Source organism: Triturus cristatus, chromosome 1_1 (assembly GCF_964204655.1).
Source record: "Triturus cristatus chromosome 1_1, aTriCri1.1, whole genome shotgun sequence".
In the NCBI taxonomy this organism is placed as follows: Eukaryota; Metazoa; Chordata; class Amphibia; order Caudata; family Salamandridae; genus Triturus; species Triturus cristatus.
The window spans coordinates 837,042,150-837,054,713 of record NC_140579.1 but is presented as its reverse complement, the minus strand read 5'-3'; positions in this window follow the sequence as shown (position 1 = coordinate 837,054,713).

Genomic DNA, 12,564 nt, shown 5'->3' with positions numbered 1-12,564 from the left:
GCGGGTGGGCCCGGGCGCTGCCTTCTCCGTCTCGGGATCGCCAGACCTCCCGGAGGTCTGACCCAGCAAACCCGGCAAAAAAAGGACCATCGGGAAGGGGCGGAGAGGCAGGAGCGTACCCGGGCCCCTGGGGGCCCCGGCGGGTGGGCCCCGGGGTCTGCCTTCCCCCGTCTTGGGATCACCAGACCTCACGGAGCTCTGACCCAGCAAACTCGGAGAAAAAGGACCATCGGGAAGGGGGCTGAGAGGCAGGTGTGTGCACCCGGGCCCCTGGGGGCCCCGCTTCGGTCAGGCCCGGGTGCTGCCTTCCCCTGTCTCGGGATCCACGGACCTCATGGGGCTCTGACCCAGAAAACTCGAAGAGAAAGGACCATCGGGAAGGGGCTGAGAGGCAGGAGCGTACCCGGGCCCCTGGGGGCCCCGGCAGGCGGGCCCCGGGTCTGCCTTCCCCCGTCTCGGGATCGCCGGACCTCACGGAGCTCTGACCCAGCAAACTCGGAGAAAAAGGACCATCGGGAAGGGGGCTGAGAGGCAGGTGTGCTTACCCGGGCCCCTGGGGGCCATTGGGAGCCCCGGCGGGTGGGCCCGGGGGCTGCCTTCCCCGTCTCGCGATAGCCGGACCACGCAGAGGTCTGACCCAGCAAACCGGGCGGAGATAGGACCATCGGGAAGGGGCTGAGAGGCAGGAGCGTACCCGGGCCCCTGGGGGCCCCGGCAGGCGGGCCCCGGGTCTGCCTTCCCCTGTCTCGGGATCGCCGGACCTCACGGAGCTCTGACCCAGCAAACTCGGAGAAAAAGGACCATCGGGAAGGGGGCTGAGAGGCAGGTGTGCGTACCCGGGCCCCTGGGGGCCCCGCTTCGGGCGGGCCCGGGTGCTGCCTTCCCCTGTCTCGGGATCCACAGACCTCACGGGGCTCTGACCCAGGAAACTCGGAGAGAAAGGACCATCGGGAAGGGGCTGAGAGGCAGGAGCGTACCCGGGCACCTGGGGGCCCCGGCGGGCGGGCCCCGGGTCTGCCTTCCCCTGATTCAGAATCGCCAAACATCACTTTGGTCCGACTGACCCTCTCCCTAGTAATCCGGAGGAAAATTACCCCCCTTTCTTGTAATCCGTGCGCACGAGGTGACAGAGGGGACCCTAGGCGCGAATGTACCCGACCTCCTGGAGCCCTCGCTGGGATCCGGGAGGCAAATGGACCCTCATCGAGACTTCCAGGCAAGCTCGGCCATCTGGTCGCGCACAATGCTTTCCTATGGGGCGACCAGATGGCCGAGCTTGCCTGGAAGTCTCGAAGGGGGTCCCTTTGCCTCCCGGATCCCAGCGAGGGCTCCAGGAGGTCGGGTACATTCGTGCCTAGGGTCCCCTCTGTCTGAAGGGACGTGCGCGACCAGATGGCCGAAGGGGCTTGCGCCACCAGATGGCCGAGGGGACAGGCGCGACCAGATGGCCGAGGGGAAAGGGAAGGGGAAGCCTCCCCGGGCCCTCCGGACCCCGCCCCGGGCACCATGCCGCGTGGCAGGACCCCGGACGGAGCCCGGGGCGGGGAGGCCACCCTCCCCCGGGCCCCCAGGGGCCAATGAACCCAGACGAGCCTGGGGAGGCTCCCCGGACACAACGGAACCCTGCCCCGGGCCTTTGGCAGTGCCGCAGGCCGGGGGACAGGGCCCGGGGCCGGAGACCCCGACCCGGGGCCCAGCCGGGCCCCTGGACCCAGCCGGGGCTCCCGGGACCGCAGGCGCAGGGGAAGCCTCCCCGGGCCCTCCGGACCCCGTCCCGGGCACCCTGCCGCGCGGCAGGACCCGGGACGGAGCCCGGGGCGGGGAGGCCGCCCTCCCCGGGGCCCCCAGGGGCCAATGAACCCAGACAGGCCTGGGGAGGCTCCCCGGACACAACGGAACCCCGTCCCGGGCCTTTGGCAGTGCCGCAGGCCGGGGGACGGGGCCCGGGGCCGGAGACCCTGACCCGGGGCCCAGCCGGGCCCCTGGACCCAGCCGGGGCTCCCGGGACCGCAGGCGCAGGGGAAGCCTCCCCGGGCTCTCCGGACCCCGTCCCGGGCACCCTGCCGCGCGGCAGGACCCGGGACGGAGCCCGGGGCGGGGAGGCCGCCCTCCCCGGGGCCCCCAGGGGCCAATGAACCCAGACAGGCCTGGGGAGGCTCCCCGGACACAACGGAACCCCGTCCCGGGCCTTTGGCAGTGCCGCAGGCCGGGGGACGGGGCCCGGGGACGGAGACCCCGACCCGGGGCCCGGCCAGGCCCCTGGACCCAGCCGGGGCTCCCGGGACCGCAGGCGCAGGGAAAGCCTCCCCGGGCCCTCCGGACCCCGTCCCGGGCACCCTGCCGCGCGGCAGGACCCGGGACGGAGCCCGGGGCGGGGAGGCCGCCCTCCCCGGGGCCCCCAGGGGCCAATGAACCCAGACAGGCCTGGGGAGGCTCCCCGGACACAACGGAACCCCGTCCCGGGCCTTTGGCAGTGCCGCAGGCCGGGGGACGGGGCCCGGGGCCGGAGACCCCGAACCGGGGCCCAGCCGGGCCCCTGGACCCAGCCGGGGCTCCCGGGACCGCAGGCGCAGGGGAAGCCTCCCCGGGCCCTCCGGACCCCGTCCCGGGCACCCTGCCGCGCGGCAGGACCCGGGACGGAGCCCGGGGCGGGGAGGCCGCCCTCCCCGGGGCCCCCAGGGGCCAATGAACCCAGACAGGCCTGGGGAGGCTCCCCGGACACAACGGAACCCCGTCCCGGGCCTTTGGCAGTGCCGCAGGCCGCGGGACGGGGCCCGGGGACGGAGACCCCGACCCGGGGCCCGGCCGGGCCCCTGGACCCAGCCGGGGCTCCCGGGACCGCAGGCGCAGGGAAAGCCTCCCCGGGCCCTCCGGACCCCGTCCCGGGCACCCTGCCGCGTGGCAGGACCCGGGACGGAGCCCGGGGCGGGGAGGCCGCCCTCCCCGGGGCCCCCAGGGGCCAATGAACCCAGACAGGCCTGGGGAGGCTCCCCGGACACAACGGAACCCCGTCCCAGGCCTTTGGCAGTGCCGCAGGCCGGGGGACGGGGCCCAGGGCCGGAGACCCCGACCCAGGGCCCGGCCGGGCCCCTGGACCCAGCCGCGGCTCCCGGGACCGCAGGCGCAGGGGAAGCCTCCCCGGGCCCTCCGGACCCCGTCCGGGGCACCCTGCCGCGCGGCAGGACCCGGGACGGAGCCCGGGGCGGGGAGGCCGCCCTCCCCGGGGCCCCCAGGGGCCAATGAACCCAGACAGGCCTGGGGAGGCTCCCCGGACACAACGGAACCCCGTCCCGTGCCTTTGGCAGTGCCGCAGGCCGGGGGACGGGGCCCGGGGACGGAGACCCCGACCCGGGGCCCGGCCGGGCCCCTGGACCCAGCCGGGGCTCCCGGGACCGCAGGCGCAGGGGAAGCCTCCCCGGGCCCTCCGGACCCCGTCCCGGGCACCCTGCCGCGCGGCAGGACCCGGGACGGAGCCCGGGGCGGGGAGGCCGCCCTCCCCGGGGCCCCCAGGGGCCAATGAACCCAGACAGGCCTGGGGAGGCTCCCCGGAAACAACGGAACCCCGTCCCGGGCCTTTGGCAGTGCCGCAGGCCGGGGGACGGGGCCCGGGAACGGAGACCCCGACCCTGGGCCCGGCCGGGCCCTTGGACCCAGCCGGGGCTCCCGGGACCGCAGGCGCAGGGGAAGCCTCCCCGGGCCCTCCGGACCCCGTCCCGGGCACCCTGCCGCGCGGCAGGACCCGGGACGGAGCCCGGGGCGGGGAGGCCGCCCTCCCCGGGGCCCCCAGGGGCCAATGAACCCAGACAGGCCTGGGGAGGCTCCCCGGACACAACGGAACCCCGTCCCAGGCCTTTGGCAGTGCCGCAGGCCGGGGGATGGGGCCCAGGGCCGGAGACCCCGACCCAGGGCCCGGCCGGGCCCCTGGACCCAGCCGGGGCTCCCGGGACCACAGGCGCAGGGGAAGCCTCCCCGGGCCCTCTGGACCCCGTCCCGGGCACCCTGCCGCGCGGCAGGACCCGGGACGGAGCCCGGGGCGGGGAGGCCGCCCTCCCCGGGGCCCCCAGGGGCCAATGAACCCAGACAGGCCTGGGGAGGCTCCCCGGACACAACGGAACCCCGTCCCAGGCCTTTGGCAGTGCCGCAGGCCGGGGGACGGGGCCCGGGGCCGGAGACCCCGACCCGGGGCCCGGCCGGGCCCCTGGACCCAGCCGGGGCTCCCAGGCCCGCAGGCGCAGGGGAAGCCTCCCCGGGCCCTCCGGACCCCGTCCCGGGCACCCTGCCGCGCGGCAGGACCCGGGACGGAGCCCGGGGCGGGGAGGTCGCCCTCCCCGGGGCCCCCAGGGGCCAATGAACCCAGACAGGCCTGGGGAGGCTCCCCGGACACAACGGAACCCCGTCCCAGGCCTTTGGCAGTGCCGCAGGCTGGGGGACGGGGCCCGGGGACGGAGACCCCGACCCGGCGCTCGGCCGGGCCCCTGGACCCAGCCGGGGCTCCCAGGCCCACAGGCGCAGAGGAAGCCTCCCCGGGCCCTCCGGGGCCCACCCCGGGCACCCTGCCGCGCGGCAGGACCCGGGACGGAGCCCGGGGCGGGGAGGCCGCCCTCCCCGGGGCCCCCAGGGGCCAATGAACCCAGACAGGCCTGGGGAGGCTCCCCGGACACAACGGAACCCCGTCCCAGGCCTTTGGCAGTGCCGCAGGCAGGGGTACGGGGCCCAGGGCCCGGCTGGGCCCCTGGAGCCAGCCGGGGCTCCCAGGCCCGCAGGCGCAGGGGAAGCCTCCCGGGACCATACGGACCCATTGTCCCGGGCACCCTGCCACGCGGCAGTCCCCGGGACAGGACCGGGGCAGCATCCGGGCCCATCCAGCTGCCGGCTGAGGACCGAGAGGGGTCCCAGAGTACCCTGTCCCTAGTAATCCGGAAGAAGGCTACATAGCGGTAGGGCTCCTGCCTGAACCATGGGCTCGGTGGGCTCTCTGCTTCCCGGGGGCTGGGGGACAGCGGCTGGGACTCGGGCACGGGGAGGACCGACGGAGCTCTCGGGCTCGGGCGCAGGGTGTAGGACTGCCCGGGACCCGTGGAGCCCGTCCCTGGGCACTTTGCCACGCCGCGGGCCGGAGGAGTGAAGCCTGGGAGGATGTTGCCCGGGCGTTGCCCATCTGGTCCCCGGAAAAAGAACCGCCAGCCCCGGAGGGGTCTTCCGGCATAACCTGCCCATACTAATCCGGAGGAAGGCTACCCCCCTTTCTTGTAACCCACGCGCTCCGAGTGACGGAGGGGACCCTAGGCCCGGACGCGCCCGGCCTCCTGGAGCCCTGGCTGGGATCTGCGAGGCGAATGGACCCTCATCGGGACTTCCAGGCCGGCCCGGCCATCTGGTCGCCCCATTGGAAAGCATTGCGCGCGACCAGATGGCCGAGGGGAGAGGTGCAACAAGATGGACGGGACTGAAAGGACTCCCATCTGTCCAACCCCGAGCCTTCGCGCTAGGGTTCCTGCCTGCCCACGCAGGGCTCCGTGGCTGCAGGGCTCAGGGGCTGCAGGACTCCAGGGCTGCAGGGCTGCAGGGCTCCGGTCCTGCAGGGCTCCAGGGCTCCGGGCTGAAGGGCTCCAGGGCTGCAGGGCGGCAGGGCTGCAGGGCTACAGGACTCGGTGGACGCCCGGGGGACCCATGGAGCCCGCCCTGGGCACTTTGCCTCGCCGCGGGCTGGAGGAGGGAGCACCGGACGCCCCGGGGAAGTGTCGTCCGGGCTTGGCCCATCTGGTCCCCGCCTGAGAACCGCAATCCCCAGGAGGGGTGTACCGGCATACCCTGCCCCTACTAATCCGGAGGAAGGCTACCCACCTTTCTTGTAACCCTCGCGCTCCGAGTGACGGAGGGGACCCTAGGCGCGGACGCGCCCGACCTCCTGGAGCCCTGGCTGGGATCCGCGAGGCGAATGGACCCTCATCGGGACTTCCAGGCCGGCCCGGCCATCTGGTCGCCCTATTGGAAAGCATTGCGCGCGACCAGATGGCTGAGGGGAGAGGTGCAACCAGATGGATGGGACTGACAGGACTCCCATCTGTCCAACCCCGAGCCTTCGCGCTAGGGTTCCCGCCTGCCCACGCAGGGCTCCGTGGCTGCAGGGCTCCGGGGCTGCAGGGCTCCAGGGCTGCAGGGCTCTGGGCCTGCAGGGCTCAGGGGCTGCAGGGCTCCGGGCCTGCAGGGCTCCGGGCCTGCAGGGCTCCAGGGCTCCAGGGCTCCAGGGCTCCGGGCTGAAGGGCTCCAGGGCTGCAGGGCTTTGGGGCTGCAGGCCTCGGTGGCTGCAGGACTCCGGGGCTGCAGGGCTCCGGGCCTGCAGGGCTCCGGGGCTGCAGGGCTCCGGGCCTGCAGGGCTCCAGGGCTCCGGGCTGAAGGGCTCCAGGGCTGCAGGGCTTTGGGGCTGCAGGCCTCGGTGGACGCCCGGGGGACCCATGGAGCCCGCCCTGGGCACTTTGCCTCGCCGCGGGCTGGAGGAGGGAGCACCGGACGCCCCGGGGAAGTGTCGTCCGGGCTTGGCCCATCTGGTCCCCGCCTGAGAACCGCAATCCCCAGGAGGGGTGTACCGGCATACCCTGCCCCTACTAATCCGGAGGAAGGCTACCCACCTTTCTTGTAACCCTCGCGCTCCGAGTGACGGAGGATACCCTAGGCACGGACGCGCCCGACCTCCTGGAGCCCTGGCTGGGATCCGCAAGGCGAATGGACCCTCATCGGGACTTCCAGGCTGGCCCGGCCATCTGGTCGCCCCATTAGAAAGCATTGCGCGCGACCAGATGGCCGAGGGGAGAGGTGCAACCAGATGGACGGGACTGACAGGACTCCCATCTGTCCAACCCCGAGCCTTCGCGCTAGGGTTCCCGCCTGCCCACGCAGGGCTCCGTGGCTGCAGGGCTCCGGGGCTGCAGGGCTCCAGGGCTGCAGGGCTCTGGGCCTGCAGGGCTCCGGGGCTGCAGGGCTCTGGGCCTGCAGGGCTCCGGGGCTGCAGGGCTGCAGGGCTCCGGGCCTGCAGGGCTCTGGGCCTGCAGGGCTCCGGGCCTGCAGGGCTCCAGGGCTCCGGGCTGAAGGGCTCCAGGGCTGCAGGGCTTTGGGGCTGCAGGCCTCGGTGGCTGCAGGGCTCCGGGGCTGCAGGGCTCCGGGCCTGCAGGGCTCCGGGGCTGCAGGGCTCCGGGCCTGCAGGGCTCCAGGGCTCCGGGCTGAAGGGCTCCAGGGCTGCAGGGCTTTGGGGCTGCAGGCCTCGGTGGATGCCCGGGGGACCCATGGAGCCCGCCCTGGGCACTTTGCCTCGCCGCGGGCTGGAGGAGGGAGCACCGGACGCCCCGGGGAAGTGTCGTCCGGGCTTGGCCCATCTGGTCCCCGCCTGAGAACCGCAATCCCCAGGAGGGGTGTACCGGCATACCCTGCCCCTACTAATCCGGAGGAAGGCTACCCACCTTTCTTGTAACCCTCGCGCTCCGAGTGACGGAGGGGACCCTAGGCACGGACGCGCCCGACCTCCTGGAGCCCTGGCTGGGATCCGCGAGGTGAATGGACCCTCATCGGGACTTCCAGGCAGGCCCGGCCATCTGGTCGCCCTATTGGAAAGCATTGCGCGCGACCAGATGGCCGAGGGAAAGGTGCGACCAGATGGCCGGGACCGAAAGGACTCCCAGCTGCCCACACCGAGCCATAGCGGTAGGGCTCCTGCCTGCCCTTGCAGGGCTCCGGGGCTCTGCACCAGGGTCCCTTGTCCCGGGCAGATGGACACTTGGCAGGCCGCAGGACGTGGGATCCCAGGCCCTGACCAAACATCAGGAGGCCCGGGGCCGGTCCCTGCTTCTCAACGCAGCCAGGCCGGGGAGATAGGGGAGCCTGTCCAAGCACGAGGGACCCCAGTCCCAGGCACACGGTCCCTCAGGTTGTGCGCTCGTTTTCAACAATTTATTTTTCAAAATTCCGCGAAGAGGCATTCCGCAAATTCCGCCCAGCCCTAATTTAGGCCCAGATCTCTATACTGGGGTGAATGTATGACATTGTTCTGCATTCTGTCCATCAACAGTTCTTTTTGCATTTGTCACCCCGAGTGGGACGGGTATGCTCAGACGTGAGTTCCGTACTCGCCATGCCACTGGAATCAAGCTATCCTGGCTGAAGAGGGGTGAAACCCCGAAACCAGTCTAGGATGCTTGTTTCCAGTCCAGGGAGTACCTGGCCTGGCAGTTCGAGCTGGACTGTTGCCAGAGGGCACAGGGTCAAGACTGATTTGCATATGGCTGGGTCCAAACTGGAATGGCATGGTGAGCAAAAAAACGATGGATTTAGGCCCAGATCTCTGTACTGGGGTGAATGTATGACATTGTTCTGCATTCTGTCCATCAACAGTTCTTTTTGCATTTGTCACCCCAAGTGGGACGGGTATGCTCAGACGTGAGTCCCGTGCTCTCCATGCCACTGGAATCAAGCTATCCTGGTTGAACAGGGGTAAACCCTGAAACCAGTCCTAGGATGCTTGTTTCCAGTCCAGGGAGTACCTGGCCTGGCAGTTCGGGCTGGACTGTTCCCATAGGGCACAGGATCAAGACTGATTTGCATATGGCTGGGTCCGAACTGGAATGGCATGGTGAGCAAACAAACAATGGATTTAGGCCCAGATCTCTGTACTGGGGTGAATGTATGCCATTGTTCTGCATTCTGTCCATCAACAGATCTTTTTGCATTTGTCACCCTGAGTGGGACGGGTATGCTCAGACGTGAGTCCCGTGCTCTCCATGCCACTGGAATCAAGCTATCCTGGCTGAAGAGGGGTGAAACCCCGAAACCGGTCCTAGGATGCTTGTTTCCAGTCCAGGGAGTACCTGGCCTGCCAGTTCGGGCTGGACTGTTCCCATAGGGCACAGGGTCAAGACTGATTTGCATATGGCTGGGTTCAAACTGGAATGGCATGGTGAGCAAAAAACGATGGATTTAGGCCCAGATCTCTGTACTGGGGTGAATGTATGACATTGTTCTGCATTCTGTCCATCAACAGTTCTTTTTGCATTTGTCACCCCGAGTGGGACGGGTATGCTCAGACGTGAGTCCCGTGCTCTCCATGCCACTGGAATCAAGCTATCCTGGCTGAAGAGGGGGTGAAACCCCGAAACCGGTCCTAGGATGCTTGTTTCCAGTCCAGGGAGTACCTGGCATGCCAGTTCGGGCTGGACTGTTCCCATAGGGCACAGGGTCAAGAGTGATTTGCATATGGCTGGGTTCAAACTGGAATGGCATGGTGAGCAAAAAAACGATGGATTTAGGCCCAGATCTCTGTACTGGGGTGAATGTATGACATTGTTCTGCATTATGTCCATCAACAGTTCTTTTTGCATTTGTCACCCCGTGTGGGACGGGTATGCTCAGAAATGAGTCCCGTGCTTTCCATGCCACTGGAATCAAGCTATCCTGGCTGAAGAGGGGTGAAACCCCGAAACCGGTCCTAGGATGCTTGTTTCCAGTCCAGGGACTACCTGGCCTGGCAGTTCGGGCTGGACTGTTCCCCTAGGGCACAGGGTCAAGACTGATTTGCATATGGCTGGGTCCAAACTGGAATGGCATGGTGAGCAAAAAAAACAATGGATTTAGGCCCAGATCTCTGTACTGGGGTGAATGTATGACATTGTTCTGCATTCTGTCCATCAACAGTTCTTTTTGCATTTGTCACCCCGAGTGGGACGGGTATGCTCAGACGTGAGTCCCGTGCTCTCCATGCCACTGGAATCAAGCTATCCTGGCTGAAGTGGGGTGAAACCCCGAAACCGGTCCTAGGATGCTTGTTTCCAGTACAGGGAGTACCTGGCCTGGCAGTTCGGGCTGGACTGTTCCCATAGGGCACAGGGTCAAGACTGATTTGCATATGGCTGGGTCCAAACTGGAATGGCATGGTGAGCAAAAAAACGATGGATTTAGGCCCAGATCTCTGTACTGGGGTGAATGTATGACATTGTTCTGCATTCTGTCCATCAATAGTTCTTTTTGCATTTGTCACCCCGAGTGGGACGGGTATGCTCAGACGTGAGTCCCGTGCTCTCCATGCCACTGGAATCAAGCTATCCTGGCTAAAGAGGGTTTAAACCCCGAAACCGGTCCTAGGATACTTGCTTCCAGTCCACGGAGTACCTGGCCTGGCAGTTCGGGCAGAACTGTTCCCATTGGGCACAGGGTCAAGACTGATTTGCATATGGCTGGGTCCAAACTGGAATGGCATGGTGAACAAAAAAACGATGGATTTAGGCCCAGATCTCTGTACTGGGGTGAATGTATGACATTGTTCTGCATTCTGTCCATCAACAGTTCTTTTGCATTTGTCACCCCGAGTGGGACGGGTATGCTCAGACGTGAGTCCCGTGCTCTCCATGCCACTGGAATCAAGCTATCCTGGCTGAAGAGGGTTGAAACCCCGAAACCGGTCCTATGATGCTTGTTTCCAGTCCACTGAGTACCTGGCCTGGCAGTTCGGGCAGAACTGTTCCCATAGGGCACAGGGTCAAGACTGATTTGCATATGGCTGGGTCCAAACTGGAATGGCATGGTGAACAAAAAAACGATGGGTTTAGGCCCAGATCTCTGTACTGGGGTGAATGTATGACATTGTTCTACATTCTGTCCATCAACAGTTCTTTTTGCATTTGTCACCTCGAGTGGGACGGGCATGCTCAGACGTGAGTCCCATGCTCTCCATGCCACTGGAATCAAGCTATCCTGGCTGAAGAGGGGGTGAAACCCCGAAACCGGTCCTAGGATGCTTGTTTCCAGTCCAGGGAGTACCTGGCATGCCAGTTTGGGCTGGACTGTTCCCATAGGGCACAGGGTCAAGAGTGATTTGCATATGGCTGGGTTCAAACTGGAATGGCATGGTGAGCAAAAAAACGATGGATTTAGGCCCAGATCTCTGTACTGGTGTGAATGTATGACATTGTTCTGCATTCTGTCCATCAACAGTTCTTTTTGCATTTGTCACCCCGTGTGGGACGGGTATGCTCAGAAATGAGTCCCGTGCTCTCCTTGCCACTGGAATCAAGCTATCCTGGCTGAAGAGGGGTGAAACCCCGAAACTGGTCCTAGGATGCTTGTTTCCAGTCCAGGGAGTACCTGGCCTGGCAGTTCGGGCTGGACTGTTCCCCTAGGGCACAGGGTCAAGACTGATTTGCATATGGCTGGGTCCAAACTGGAATGGCATGGTGAGCAAAAAAAACAATGGATTTAGGCCCAGATCTCTGTACTGGGGTGAATGTATGACATTGTTCTGCATTCTGTCCATCAACAGTTCTTTTTGCATTTGTCACCCCGAGTGGGACGGGTATGCTCAGACGTGAGTCCCGTGCTCTCCATGCCACTGGAATCAAGCTCTCATGGCTGAAGAGGGGTGAAACCCCGAAACCGGTCCTAGGATGCTTGTTTCCCGTCCAGGGAGTACCTAGCCTGGCAGTTCGGGCTGGACTGTTCCCATACGGCACAGGGTCAAGACTGATTTGCATATGGCTGGGTCCAAACTGGAATGGCATGGTGAACAAAAAAACGATGGATTTAGGCCCAGATCTCTATACTGGGGTGAATGTATGACATTGTTCTGCATTCTGTCCATCAACAGTTCTTTTTGCATTTGTCACCCCGAGTGGGACGGGTATGCTCAGACGTGAGTTCCGTACTCGCCATGCCACTGGAATCAAGCTATCCTGGCTGAAGAGGGGTGAAACCCCGAAACCAGTCTAGGATGCTTGTTTCCAGTCCAGGGAGTACCTGGCCTGGCAGTTCGAGCTGGACTGTTGCCAGAGGGCACAGGGTAAAGACTGATTTGCATATGGCTGGGTCCAAACTGGAATGGCTTGGTGAGCAAAAAAACGATGGATTTAGGCCCAGATCTCTGTACTGGGGTGAATGTATGACATTGTTCTGCATTCTGTCCATCAACAGTTCTTTTTGCATTTGTCACCCCGATTGGGACAGGTATGCTCAGACGTGAGTCCCGTGCTCTCCATGCCACTGGAATCAAGCTATCCTGGTTGAAGAGGGGTAAACCCTGAAACCAGTCCTAGGATGCTTGTTTTCAGTTCAGGGAGTGCCTGGCCTGGCAGTTCGGGCTGGACTGTTCCCATAGGGCACAGGATCAAGACTGATTTGCATATGGCTGGGTCCAAACTGGAATGGCATGGTGGGCAAACAAACAATGGATTTAGGCCCAGATCTCTGTACTGGGGTGAATGTATGCCATTGTTCTGCATTCTGTCCATCAACAGTTCTTTTTGCATTTGTCACCCCGTGTGGGACGGCTATGCTCAGACGTGAGTCCCGTGCTCTCCATGCCACTGGAATCAAACTATCCTGGCTGAAGAGTGGTGAAACCCCTAAACCGGTCCTAGGATGCTTGTTTCCAGTCCAGGGAGTACCTGGCCTGGCAGTTCGGGCTGGACAGTTCCCATAGGGCACAGGGTCAAGACTGATTTGCATATGGCTGGGTCCAAACTGGAATGGCATGGTGAGCAAAAAAACGATGGATTTAGGCCCAGATCTCTGTACTGGGGTGAATGTATG